The sequence below is a fragment of the Lygodium microphyllum genome, chromosome 15 (genome assembly GCF_053477565.2).
Source record: "Lygodium microphyllum isolate KBCC chromosome 15, Lygodium_microphyllum_v1.1.10, whole genome shotgun sequence".
In the NCBI taxonomy this organism is placed as follows: domain Eukaryota; kingdom Viridiplantae; phylum Streptophyta; class Polypodiopsida; order Schizaeales; family Lygodiaceae; genus Lygodium; species Lygodium microphyllum.
In genome coordinates this window covers 55,824,869-55,839,190 of record NC_141149.1, presented here as the reverse complement: position 1 = coordinate 55,839,190, position 14,322 = coordinate 55,824,869, and the positions used below count along the sequence as shown (strand labels likewise).

The following is a 14,322-nucleotide window of genomic DNA, read 5'->3' as shown; positions in this document are numbered from 1 at the left end:
CTAAGGGTGGAATTTTTTTTCGCCAAGAAATTCATCACATTAATCAGTGTCATTAGGAATTTATTTTTTATTATGTGTGTCTCTTTGTTTGCATTTACATGACGCACGAGCACATGTAGTTAGGCTAGGCACAATTTCTTCATTGTATTCATAATTTTAGGACACGTGGTTAAATCTTTAAGTTTGTCATAACTTGAACACTATAACTTCAAATCTAGTGGTCTATAACTTAATAGATTCCATTTTTCAAGTGCTTTTCAATGATAGGTCACATCATATGGTTTTGAGAAACTTATGGACATGGTATTTGGGTGCCACCTTTTTAGTATTAAAAAAATATGCATTGGGAGATTCCCAAACTCACTAATAGTGTTAGGGGATGACAAGAAAAGATCATGTAGATCTTTCAAATAAACTCTATGCTAACTATGCAATTGGGAAGAGCATGCAAGCTAAAACATGAGAACTAAAGCAGTTATATGATTACAACTTTTGGAAAGGAAGAAGGAGTGCATGGAGTGTTTTTTGGGATGCTTGAGTGGTTCATGTGGGCAGCTTGCATGCGGGAGATCAAAGCACAACAACATAATCTCTAATGTCCATCAGAGACAAATTCAAGAATTGTTTTTAAGAAGCTTGTTGGCGCCTTAAACAAAAGAAGCCAAAAGATATTTTTTGATTTTAAGCTTTTATAAAGCTTTATGAGGTATTGAAAAAATATAAAAGGCAATGAGGAGGTTGCTGGAATTAGCATCAGCAAGCACAGAAGGTGACGAATCTAAAGACGTTGTAGTAGCTGTAGATGAGCCAGAAGGAAAAGGTGACAAGAAACGAAAAGACAAATGAAGCGGAAGCTGATAAAGGTGACACAGAGAAGGCAAGCAGACCGGAGGTAGAAAATGAAGACGTAGCCGAAGCCTTATCAGCAAACATGACTGGCAGAACGAGTGAAGATATAAAGATGAAGACAAATACTTTGGCAAACTCGAAGATGCAAAACGTGTCCAAGATGAAGAGGAAGAACATTGATGCTTTCAAATCGATGCGGACGCATGAGGGGATCATCAAGCTTGCAAGGGACGTGCCAAAAGGAGGTCGATAATGATCGTCAAGCCTACGGAGAACGTGCCAAAAGGACGAACAAGCTGACATTTGACGTTGAGGAGAAGAAGAGTTCGACAAATTGCCTACTACAGTGGACAACTAGAGGAATGAACAAAGGAGTTGCAGTAGTAGAAGATGAAGACAAAGCTGACGACAGGAGTGAACGGGTATAAACGAGGGAAAAGCTATAGTTGAAGACGCAGCGATTGATTTAGTTAGTAATAAAGATAAAGACAACGACTGATCTCCACTGCCAAGGGCCCCGAATACTATTGAGTGTGTTTCCAATGAGTGCCACCTATGCCATTAACTTAACTGTTGAGATTGAAGCTTTTGAGAGAGAGTGTCGAAAAAGACACTTCGAAGTTATTTCTAGAGATAGCATCTCTCCCTGTGAACGCTACTTGAAGCGCTTTGAATGCAACCATGAACAACTGCAACATACTTTGAACACCGCACTAATGTGCCAACCCACCATCATCTCCAACATGTCAATCTATTGTAATGTGGCAAACCGCTTTTCTCTCTCTGACAAATAGCAACACAAAAGAAAGGACCTATTTGATGGCCACCAAGTCGAAAAAAGGAGATAGAACGTCGTTATATTCTAAATTACGTTAGCCAAAACCGACTGTTTGAAGACAATGAGAAAGTTCTGTGCCCTAAACTTGATTGAAGCCTCAAAGTGCATTGCGACAAAAACCACAATCCAAGAGGGATGCTTTGAAAATTATTGAAGAATCTGAGCATCATAACTGTGTTCAAACAAAACTCTTACCACTTATGTGCCATCAAAAGATCCAAACTGTATGATTCCCTCTTATGAGGTCTTCTTAGAGGTGGTTCACCAGAATGGAAGAACTATTCACGGGTTCCAAGGAGGGCTTTTCTTCTAACCAATAGAGGATTATTTTCATCTACCAAGCCTTTAACTTGGTTTCATAGATCTGTCATGAATTTTTGAAGAAGGGTTATGAAGCTCCTTTTCACTAATGGTATTATCAACTTTGGTGTAAATAAGTTATTCCTAGCTCATGAACTTACTGCATCTAAACTTCTTCTTCTTTGTGAATTTTCCACTATTATTCCATGTATCAACATTGACATCCAAACAATTGACCATCTTTCTCCTCATGAGTGATGTTTGAACACCTAGTTTGGTATGTAATTCACTTGTTAGAGTTTCGGATTTGAACTTAGAACTCCCATCTCAAAGCATCCCTATAGCGAGCAACTTTCATGTACCCCTTGCGCGAACCTCATGCGACATCTAGTGAACCCAATGTGAAAGCATCCCTTATAATTATCGAGATGGGAGACTCTTCGAATAAGCCATCCACTTCATCGATTGCTTCTTCCTTTTCAATCGATGAGATGAAGACTTTATTGGAAACTCTATTTTGAGCTATTATAATAGAGAATCAACATATGGAGTTATCTATGCAGCAACAATAGCAATAACATTAGCAACAATTGGATCAACAATGAAGGTTGCTTCAAGAAAAAGAGCATATACATGGAGTGGCCAAGGCGATCGAGGCTGTGGTTAGTGAGCACAAATTATTTGATGGCTGGAAATTTTCAGCCTATCTTATAGCCTTTCAAAGCCAGATGCACTTATTCGGAGCTCCATTCAATTGGAGCAACTATTTCCTACGGCTTGCCATGCCTGCTTTGCGGTTTAGAGTGACAGATCTGTTTGTGCAAGACTCAAACTAGAATGTTTTCAAGAAAGCGCTCAAAGATGAATATTTTTTGGAGGACTATGGTATTGCTACACAGAAGACACTTAGAGAATGGGGTCTATCAGGCCAACAAAGAACTTGTTGCTTTCGAATTATTGTGGGAGTTTGAAGAACACTACGACCAGCTGGATACACTTGAGTAAAGATCCCTAAACTCGGAGAAAGTGGAGTTATTCTTCCAAGTGACCGATCCTGCACTTTAAGATGATTTGGGAGAGCTTCTTGAAGACCATATGCAACTTATGGGATTGAAGAAAGATTGGCAGCATGCTGTTGATGCGGTCTCTACATTGACAAAGAGGTGGAGATGGAAGGCTTGCTTGCAGAACGACATGAAATCACCTCCACCGATCTCTTATCCTACCTTGATTTCTCCTAATTCTCTTGTTGCTCCATCCACTTCATCTTCTATTTCTCATCCTTTGTCTATACCTACTTCTATGCCTATGCCTATGTCTATTCCTGTTGCGGTTGATAGATAATCTACAATACCAACTGTCGAAGATATGATGGAGTGAATTTTAAAGAACTTAAAATACCTACAATTCAAGATGACTAGAAGGGAGCAGCAATCATCTCCTGTTTCAGGACCAACTTCATCTACCCCTGCAAATTCTTCCAAGACGGTAAACTCTCAGGGAGTTGAAGTGCTTGTTAAGGAGAAGTGAAAAAGAGATGATGATCCAGATTCCCAGCTTTCTTATTTAGAACTAGAGCAGAGTATGGTTGAAGTTTAAAAGCTGAAAGTACATGAAGATGAGAAAGCCCCAAAAACAAAAGATCCAAAGTCAAAAAAGCAACCTGAATTTGAGCTGCTTTACGACACTGACTTGAAGAAGATTGAGGAGAATAATTATGATGAGAAGATTAATAATGATGGGCTATTCTGCTCGGATATTATTAATGATCTTTCAGCATTGCTGAAAACTGAAAATCAAGAGATGTCATATGTCTTACAGGTCAATTCTCTGGCGATGAATTGTGAGATCGCTGATCTCATGTAACAAGAAAATTTGGGTGCTCAGAATTCTCAGCAAAAAGTGTTCTTTGCTGAAATATTTTAGCAAAAAGAGTTGGGTATTTTTTATACACAGTAAAATTTGTGTTTTCGAGGGTATTTGCAGCAAGAGCTTAAATTTGCAGGTTGTAGCAAAGAAGCTAGAGTACAACAACAATATAAGACAGTTGACAATAAGATTAAATAACCTTTGGATAGTGTTGATGATTTGCCAAATTTTACACCATTTATGGAGAAGGATATGGATAAGATTGCAGTCACGGGATGGTCTGATGATCAACAAGCCAAATATAATTTGGATGCTGTGATGAACTACGACAAGCCGCTGGATGCAAAGATGATCTACGAAGACATACTTACTTTGATTCTTCCATATGATCCAAGAGGATGCTATGGTAATCAATGTCAACTTACCTACTTGTCATATTACCGAAATGATTTTCCACATGACGCCAGTGGGAACAATGTTGTGAATGGTAAACAAGTTGGCACATGTTGGAGGATGTGCAGGTTTGGAGGGGCGGATGTCGTGACCCTACGCGTCCACCATTGCGAATCTAAGGGCAGAGTTTTTTTGACAAGAAATAGATCACATTAGTCAACGTCATTAGGAATTTATTTTTCATTATGTGTGTCTCTTTGTTTGCATTTGCATGACGCACGAGCACATGTAGTTAGGCTAGGCACAATTTCTTCATTGCGTTCATAAATTTTTTTGTGGAAGCATAGCTCGATTGATTGCATAGCATGGATTCTAATTGCAAACTGCATGAGTGATTGGGCACGAAGTTCTTTTCCAAAGCATGTTCTTGATAGGGCACGTTGCATGGAAAAACAAGTTCATATGAAGAAATCCGTTTTGAGAACTTAAGGATCAAAGGAAAAGGTCGTAAGTTTTACATTGTTAGCGAGTATTTCTTGAAGGGACATGTATGTCAAGTGTTCTAGCCTACAAGAAGCACATGAAGAGTTTGATAAGTTGCCATGTTGAAGCATTGCATCATAGGGCATAATGATAATTGGAATACATATATGTTCATTGAATTGGCCACAATTTATGAGTATGTAGTAAGAATCCAAGGAAGAAAATGATCCATTATACAAATTTCTATTTTGACTATGCCAAATGATGATACTATTCATCCAGTTTCTGATTTGACTCGATATAATACTGAGGTTCGAATTTACATTGATCAACAGCTCCACAATCAACAGATTAAGTCTCCAATCAATGTTCTTCCATTTCTTTCCCAATTGATGAAGAGTTATATTGGGAGGGGATGACAAGAAAAGATCATGCAGATATTTCAAATCAACTCCATGCTAACTATGCAATTGGGAAGAGCATGCAAGCTAAAACATGAGAACTGAAGCAATTATCTGATTACAACTTTTGGAAAGGAAGAAGGAGTGAATGGAGTGTTTTTTGGCATGTTGAGTGGTTCATTTGGGCGGCTTGCATGAGGGGAGATCAAAGCACAGCAACGTAATCTCTAATGTCCATTAGAGACGAATTCAAGAATGTTTTTTTTAAAGCTTGTTATTGGAACCTTAAACAAAAGAAGTCAAAAGAAATTTTTTGATTTCAAGCTTTTCTAAAGCTTTATGAGGCATCGAATAAATATAAAAGGCAATGAGGAGGCCACTGGAGTCGACATCAGCAAGCATAGAAGGTGACGAATCTAAAGACGTTGTAGTAGCTGCAGATGAGCTAGAAGGAAAAGGTGACAAGAAACGAAAATATGTACGAAGCGGAAGATGATGAAGGTGATGCAGAGAAGGCAAGTACACCGCAGGTACAAAATGAAGACATAGCTGAAGCCTCATCAGCAAACAAGACTAGTAGAACGAGTGAAGATTTGAAGATAAAAACAAATACTTCCGCAAACGAGAAGTTGCAAAGGGTGTCCACAAGGAACTTTCAATCGATCCCCATATAGGAAAAAAAGAGAACTTCCCACGGAATTCCCTAGTTGAAAATACATATAAATGGGGAAAGTAAAAACTAGGGAAAATGGAACATTTCCTAGTGAGAATAAGTAGGGAATCACATAAGACCTTTCCTATGTAGGAAATATTTCCTACATAGGAAAATACAAAATTTTCTATGTAGTAAATAGTTCCTATATAGGAAATATTTCATATATAGGAAAAAATTTCTAGAGGTGATTCCCTAGGTACTCTCACTAGGAAATCTCTCATTTTTCCTATTTTTTTACATTCCCTACTTATATGTACTTTCAACTAGGGAATTCCTTGGGAATTCTCTTTTTTCCTTATCACTTTATCTACTTTGCCCTTCCTCTTAGACAAGCTAATATCAAACAAGAAATTGCACAATAAATTTTTAACTAGAAAATTATATAGAGAATGTCATCATTTCTAAGTAAGGATCAATAACATACATCTAATGATCAAAATAGATTAAACAAATTCAGACATCAACATCTACTTCTAGCAACCAAAAGAAAAAGGAAAATAATTTTAAAGGAGCATAGAACTAAAAACTAATTAAGCAACATGTGTGTCTTGATTGTTTTATCCCTTAAATCTCCAATATGTTGCAAAGTAATAAATGTTTCAGTAATCTCTCAAATCTCCAATATGTTAAAAAGCAATAAATTCTTAACTCAAAGTAGAAGTTATGCTAAACTTCCACATCATCTAAACTAATCACATTGCTATTTTTGTTTAATACAACTTTGCCATTTCCTAGTAGCCAATAAAGAATCTCCTTAATCATATCATCACTTGTTGGCTTTTTGTATCCTTAATCAAGACTCGAAAGCTAGCTTCAGTTTTTTTGAGATTCATGTATGTACTCTTTAAAGAAAAGTACATATAATGAATTGTAGGCACACCAAGATACTTCAAAAGTATGGTTTCCATGTTCTCTTTTGTCATATTAACCTGCATTGAATAACAAAAAGAGAATAAGTAACTTATTATACTATGTATAGATAATTAAATGACACGAATTATAATATGAAAAGCCATAAATTTAACAACATGACTATTATATATATATATATATATATATATATATATATATATATATATATATATATATATATATATATATATATATATATAAACTATAAAACTACCCTTTAAGCATCATTTGAAAGGTTAATCTCAAAGCTACAAATTGAACTACATGACTACAATTATATATATCTAATTAAAATATAAATTAACAATAAAGTTACCCTTTGAGTATCATTTGAAATGTTAATCTCAATGCCTTGGTTTGGGAGATCTTTAAATTCCTAATTCAAAATAAAATAAAAAATTTAGATTATGCTTTTCATGTATGACATAAACAAAAATATAAACATTTACATCTAGCACCTTTGGTTCTTTTTCGTTGATATTTGTACCTCGTTTCATGCTCCTTTATTGCAAAAGATCCTTCATCTTCTCACTTGGCTAGTCAACATGTAAAATAAACAGTTATGTAATAAATCATATCTTTAGTTATTCACTAAACTATGACGCTATTGTTCTCTCACAAACATATATCAAATACCTTCCTCTTTCTTTGACTTTTTCGAGATGTTTCATTAATGTCATCATCTGAATTAGCCTACATTCAAAACTAAAATTAATAATCACATTAAAAACATTTATATAGGAAAAAAAGTTACATACCTTATCATTGCTTGAACTATGGATACTTTGTTCTAGAGTTTCTTGACGTTTAGTTGAGTACATTATTTTGTCTAAACCATGTGACAATAACTTTGAAAAGTTGGCACAATTTTCCATATCAAGTGTCTCATCTTCATTTTCAACATCCTACATTTTAAGCATGTAAAGGATAAGATACTGTTAAGAACATGAATCATATGGTTAATCTTAAATTTAATATAAAGCAAAGAACCTCATCGGATGTATAACATTGAATTTCTTCAAAGCTCTTTTCTTCCTCCACGAACATATTCATCTATGGGAAATGAAAGTTAATGTATAAGTATCTGTTAAAGAAAGTTATTAGATATGAGCTTAAAAGCATTACCTGCAACAATGATAAATCTATTTGCTTGTATTGTTGTCCTTCAAAGGAGCTACTTTCTTCAAGAGGCTACATCAACAAAATAAGATCATGTGTATACATCAAATATCTCCAAAATATGTGAAATCAAGTACAAAAATGATAAACATATAAGATTATAAGATACCTTTTACCTTGTTCATTCGAAATATCATCCATGCTAGGAATGTATACATCAAGTTGATTAGAATCAATAGTATCAACATATGGTTTATTCTGCCATCAATAGACACCCCTAAATAAGTATGGGAGAAAAAGAACCAATCCTACACTTATGATATCAAACTTATAAATCATATCATCGTACCATTGATGATGTTATGTCATTTGATACATTTTGAAGCTTATCTATATCATCCACTCCAAGAGATGCGGATAATTCTCTCTATATGTCATAAGATTAATAGTTCCATAACTAAGAATCTACACCTCAAATATTAGAAAAGCCAATTAAAAAAAGTAACAATCAACTTACCTTCTTTAAAATATCTTTTTTCTTCAAATACTTTCTTTCATCTTGCTTTGTACCCTTCCACCAGTCATATATGTCATTCTCTCTCCATATGTACTCACATCCAGTAAACTTCAATGGTAAAATCTCATGGTGATTCTTTGATATGATTTTCATGAGATACTCTTTATTCACATTTTTATAACGTAGATCATCTGGGTTTAAGGTTTCAAACCACCTATGTACTCGATGATAATTTTCGAGCATGACAGTGTGTTGACTTTTAAAGTATTCAACCAAAAGCTTTTTTCCATAAAGTCTACCACTACAAGGATTTAAGCTTATAGCGACGGCGAGTAGCGACGGCGGGTAGCGGTGTCCCTATTTGCATCGCTATTTGCATTGCAAATAGGCGACGCATATAGGGACGCTCCACAGGGAAAAAAAACAGGTCGAAATCGAGCGCGGCTTTATTTCGCATTTTCGCATTTTGTGTTTTGAGAGCGAGAGCGAGGGAGAGAGCGACCGTCGTGAGAGAAGGAGAGGAAGAAGACTTGCTGCCGCCGCCGCTGTTGTTCGCGAAGGAGAGGAAGAGCCTTCATCGTGAAGAGGAGCCGCCCCACAGTCACCATATCTCATCGGTGAGTCTCCCTCTCTCCTTCTTTTGCTTGTTTAAGGTTTAAATCACTTTCTCTTTTGCTTGTTTAGGAGAGGAAATGAGAGAGAAAGAGAGGGAGAGGGAGAGAGAGGGAGAGAAAGAGAAAGAGAGGGAGAGGGAGAGGGAGAGAGAGGGAGAGAAAGAGAAAGAGAGGGAGAGGGAGAGGGTGGGGAAGGAAATGAGAGAGGGAGAGAAAGAGAAAGAGAAAGAGAGGGAGAGGGAGAGGGAGGGAGAGTGCATTCTCTCTCTCCCTCTCCCTTTTTCTTTTGGAGAGTGTTAGGATATATTGTGAGAGGGAGAGGAAATGAGAGAGAAAGACAGGGAGGGAGAGAAAGAGAGAGAGAGGGAGAAAGAGAAAGAGAGGGAGAGGGAGGGGGAGGAAATGAGAGAGGGAGAGAAAGAGAAAGAGAGGGAGAGGGAGAGGGAGAGGGAGAGGGAGAGAGAGTGCATTCTCTCTCTCCCTCTCCATTTTGCTTTTGGAGAGTGTTAGGATATATTGTGAGAGGGAGAGGAAATGAGAGGGAAAGAGAGGGAGAGAGAGGGAGAGGGAGAGAAAGCGAAAGAGATGTATACTCAAATGGATAGCTTTATGGAGATGTATGTCTACTCAAATGGATAGCTTTTTTCTACTCAAGATGTAGTCCACCTGTGTGTGTATATATTGGAACGATAACATATCCATGATTATGGTAATGGTATGCACTTTGCTTTTTTTATGTGTACCATTACATCAACTCCTTAAAAGGGCTAAAAATTAGTTATACACTTTATAAAGTTTAATTAGGAGATTTAAGATGCACGATAATAGACTTATCGATAATGGTATGCAATGTGCTTTACCATGGGCCACGTTGTCGTATTGCTGTGCATTCGAGGTGTGAAAACCACCCAAAAGTTGTGTGTGGGATTTGATACTTTGTACATATTTAGTTGTTGTGTTTATACTTTTGTTCTACGTGGAAGAGGGTTTGGAGTAAGAGGAATTAATCAATAATGCTTTGGTTGACATGTATGTCAAATGTGGAAGTTTAAACGAAGCGCATAAAGTCTTCAAGGGCTTGCTGGAAAGAAATTAAGTGTCATGGAATGCTTTAATGACAGGATATATTCAAAATGGGTTCAGTCTCATTGTCTTGGATCTCTTTAGGGACATGCAACAGGAGGGTGTGGTTCCAACTAGAGCTACTTTTCTATGCACCTTAAAAGCTTGTGGCACAGAAGGAGATTTAGAAACACGGCATAGCATACATTCTGAGATAACTAGGAGAGGACTTGAGAAAGAGCTATACATGGGAAGTACAATGGTGGACATGTATGGGAAATGCTACTCTCTTGCAGAAGCAGTCCAAGTGTTTGATGGGCTGCCAGTTCAGAACATAGTCTCATGGACTGCACTTATTATAGGATACATCCAACATGGACACGGCAAGGAAGCACTGAACTGTTTTGAATGGATGTAAGGAGAGGGTCTCTCTCCTGATGTTGTCACCTTTGCTTGTGTTCTGAAAACCTGTGGTAGTATAGGAGCTGCCGACAAGGGGAAAGTTATACATGCTAAGATCATTTGAGAGGGGCTATTGGAAAAGGATGTTTTGCTTGGTGCTGCACTGCTGGACTGCATAATGCTCTTGCTGAGCAGTTGAGGGAAGATCCCTTCTTAATGTGCAACTGGGATGCACTATTAGAGCAGCTTGCTGCAGCCAACCAGATTCTACTCCAGGTTCCAAACAGATATACCATGCACTAACCTATGGGTGGTTGTGTGGTGGAATCATTGAGAAAGCTACTGGAAAAGTTACACAAGCTGCTTTTGGAATTGGTAGAGCAGAAAAAATTCTAGGCATTCAGGTCTGTGCTTATAAAAATGGAAAAGTTATTATTGATTCAGCTGGGGGGGTTTCTTGGGAAATATGATTCCCGCCCTGTCCAACATGACAGTTTATCTCCCGTATTCTCAGCTACCAAAGGTGAGACAACATGGCTTCTTCACTGGTTGATAGATCAAGGAAAATCTTTTCTGTAACAAAAAGCTGCGTGCTGTATGGCAAAAAGGGGGGAAAAAGAACAGTATTTTTGGGGAGGGAACATGGTGATTGTCGTCTGGTCTGGGAAAAAGGGAGCGATCTCTGTATTGAAGGGGAGAGCCTAAGTTGCAGGGAGGAGACGACAAACATGGTGATGCGGGAGAACCCCACAGCAGCACAGAGGACCACCAATCTAGTGAGTGCCTCCAATTTGACACGGGGTGTAGCAAGGAAGATGAATCTAGTGAATGCTCTCAATCAGATACGAAATGCAAAGTAGAAACTAGGGATGAATCAAGAGGCAAACAGGAAAAGGATGTATCTCAGAGGCCACGACGTAAGGCGGGAAAAGCAGCGATGACGCCTGGCCTAGAGAAAAAGCAACGTACAGACAGTATGAAGGAAGATACTTGCTACTTCCGAGATAACAGATAAAGATGATGGTGGTGATGAACTGGGTACAGTTTCTTGGATTGTGATAAGCAATGTACATGAAAAAGCTGCCTTTGAGCAGAATGCAACTCTGAAGAAACAGAAAATAGCGCAAAACATCAAGCAAAGGGCCTCAACAAGGAAAACCAAGCGCGCAGTAAGCTCATCCTCAGCCAAGGAAATCGCATCAGCTATTAAATATGTGCAAGACGTGATATGTGCAATCGAGAAGGGGACTGAAACTTTATGCACTTAAAGAAATCGAGCAGAGAATGGAGAAGAAAGCTATTTGGCAATTACAGAAGGCATAGGAGTAGTCATAGCATGATTCGTAGCAGTAACACAGTGTATTCCTGCAATTCTCTGCCACACCATTCCATGAGACTGGAATGAAGCTCTCTGTGATGCCTAGCTCGAATGAAAATGCTACAACAGAGGACAAATAAACCGACATCACCCAGACCAGCATGTCACCGACATCGTCTTGGTGCGTAGCCAAGTAGACAGCAGATGACTCCACCCTCCAAGCGGCCTTGGACTATGCCTGTGGCCAGACTCTTGTAAACTGTAGACCTATCAAGTATGGTGCTCCTTGCTTCCTCCCTAACATCGTACTGAATCATGCCTCTTATGTATTCAATAGCTACTACCAGATATATGCCAAAGGTGCCGCTACATGCAATTTGGAAGATTTCTGAATTCGAATGAAAAGTGTTATTGAAAGGAAGAAGCTTGAATTGCTTTAGCTTCTTGCACTGTGGCTCAAGTGGCAACAACTGAACTGGATAAACAGAGTGCTGGAAGCTCATCTTCAGGATTTCCAGAGTTTCTGATGACAGCAAAGAGTGGAAATCTTGTGCCCATGTTTTAGTGCATATTCCGTGACCATTTGACACTTGTATTGGCCTATCGCTGCTTAGTAAAAGAGGACGACAGGGAAGCTCCCAACTTCCTATTTGAATCAGTGGATGGTTAATCGGCATCTACCATTGCAGAGGGAATTTCAGAGCGTGATGGATTTCCTGCAAATGTAGATGACATCTTCCTCACAGATGATGCAGGTCCTGGGGTTCATATGATTATGCAATTCCTTATCGCATCTAGGAATGATGGCATTCTTTGTCCTGTTCCACATTGCCCTCTGTACTCTTCAGCAATTGCACTTTAGAGTGGGCTTTGGTTCCTTACTACTTGAATGAAAGCTTTGGATGGAGTCTAGAAATATCTGAATTAAGGCTATGGCTAGATGCTGCTTTTGCTGCAGAAATCAATGATAGAGCTGTTGTTGTCATCAATCCTAGAAATACAACAAGAAAATCAGACAGTGTGCTCACAGATCATTGGAGTCATAACAGAAATAAAAACAGAGACTCGACATTATTTTCTCATCTTGCTTATACGCTTGATTGATCTTCTATTTTGGAATTTCTCAAGGACCTCTGTGGTCACGACTTTGCTTTCGAAAACCCTTCGACAATGTACATTGATGACTCTTTAAGATGGCTTAAAATTGGTAATATCCTTCATAATGTCCAAGTAGGGGATCTAATTGTGATATGCATAATTCCTTTTTTTTTGTATTAACTTTATAGGCATAACAAATTAGTAATCATGCCAACTAGTCAATGGAAGGACTATAAGAAAATGATACCCTAGCTAATGGTCATTATGGTACTTCATCAAAATGAACCCAAAAGTATTGCCATAGAAGAAGAATCCCTTAAATTGAGCATAGGATATTTTCTTCAAATGTTATGACTATGAGTATAATTGATTGCAACAAATTTTACTTTGAGAAATACCTACCCACTAGCATGCTCATGATACAAATCCACCTTCTTGTGCATCTTGTGGATGAAGTGGAGATTGCTGGACCTGTCCATACACGATGGATGTTCTTCCTGGAGAGCTTCATGAAAACCCTGAAAGGCTTTGCGTGAGGTGAATTCCGATGTAGTACGCGTCATCAACTGATTTGATATCTCGAAGGCATGGAGGAGATGCCAAAGTTTATGTCAACGCGATGGTTGCATGGAGCCTTGACCGCAGCATCTCGCAAAGGGACAGAGGTCTCAATGGAGGAGTGGGAATTCTCGAGGGGATGTAGTCTAAAGGTGATGAGGGGTTTAGAATCTGTCGTATCTAAATTTTATATGCAACATCTAATTTGAGTGTTTCAATGTACAATACAAAATATATAATGCAGCGTGGTTGCGTGGATGGCATTTCCACGTGGAGCGTATTGACAAAATGCGCTCCACAATGGACTGTGGTGTCATGGCAAGGTTTGAGCAAGAGAGTCGGCAACGAGCAATGGATCCAAACACGGTTGTGGATGAGATGGAGTATTTTGGGAACTTGCAAAGTATTATTACGGTGGATTACCGTAGCTTCTCCATGATACTATTTGATGTTCTATGGTTCAAAGTGGTACTTGGAGAAGCTGGAGCAACAGTTCGACGAGGTCCATCTGGATTTCTCAAAATAGATTCTAAAAAAAAATGGACGGATTTGCGCGACACCTTTGTGTTGCCGGCCCATTGTGAACAGGTGCATGGAGTCAGTTGCTTGCTAATTGTATTACGACATGGTTTATGTCACAATGGTTTGAACTCTCTTGTACGTGTTTGTGAACAGGTAATCTTCTATCCAAACCCCCGACAACCTCGATGGTGGTATGTTATACCTTCAACTCCCCAAAGTGCGAGAGTATATGATCAAAGTGATGTTCCGAGCATAGATGAAGATAATTTGCAAATAGAGGGGTCGATATTGCAAGGGGTGGAGGCCGTCGAAAGCTTGGAGCCAGCATCGGCTAACAATGATGGAAATACAG

At 38.4% G+C, this 14,322-nt stretch overlaps 1 pseudogene; it reads left to right on the top strand.

Moving 5' to 3' along the window:
• Positions 1 to 12,143: 12,143 nt before the first annotated feature.
• Positions 12,144 to 14,322, top strand: part of LOC148024553 (glutamate--glyoxylate aminotransferase 1-like) — a 229,556-nt pseudogene continuing 227,377 nt past the window's right edge.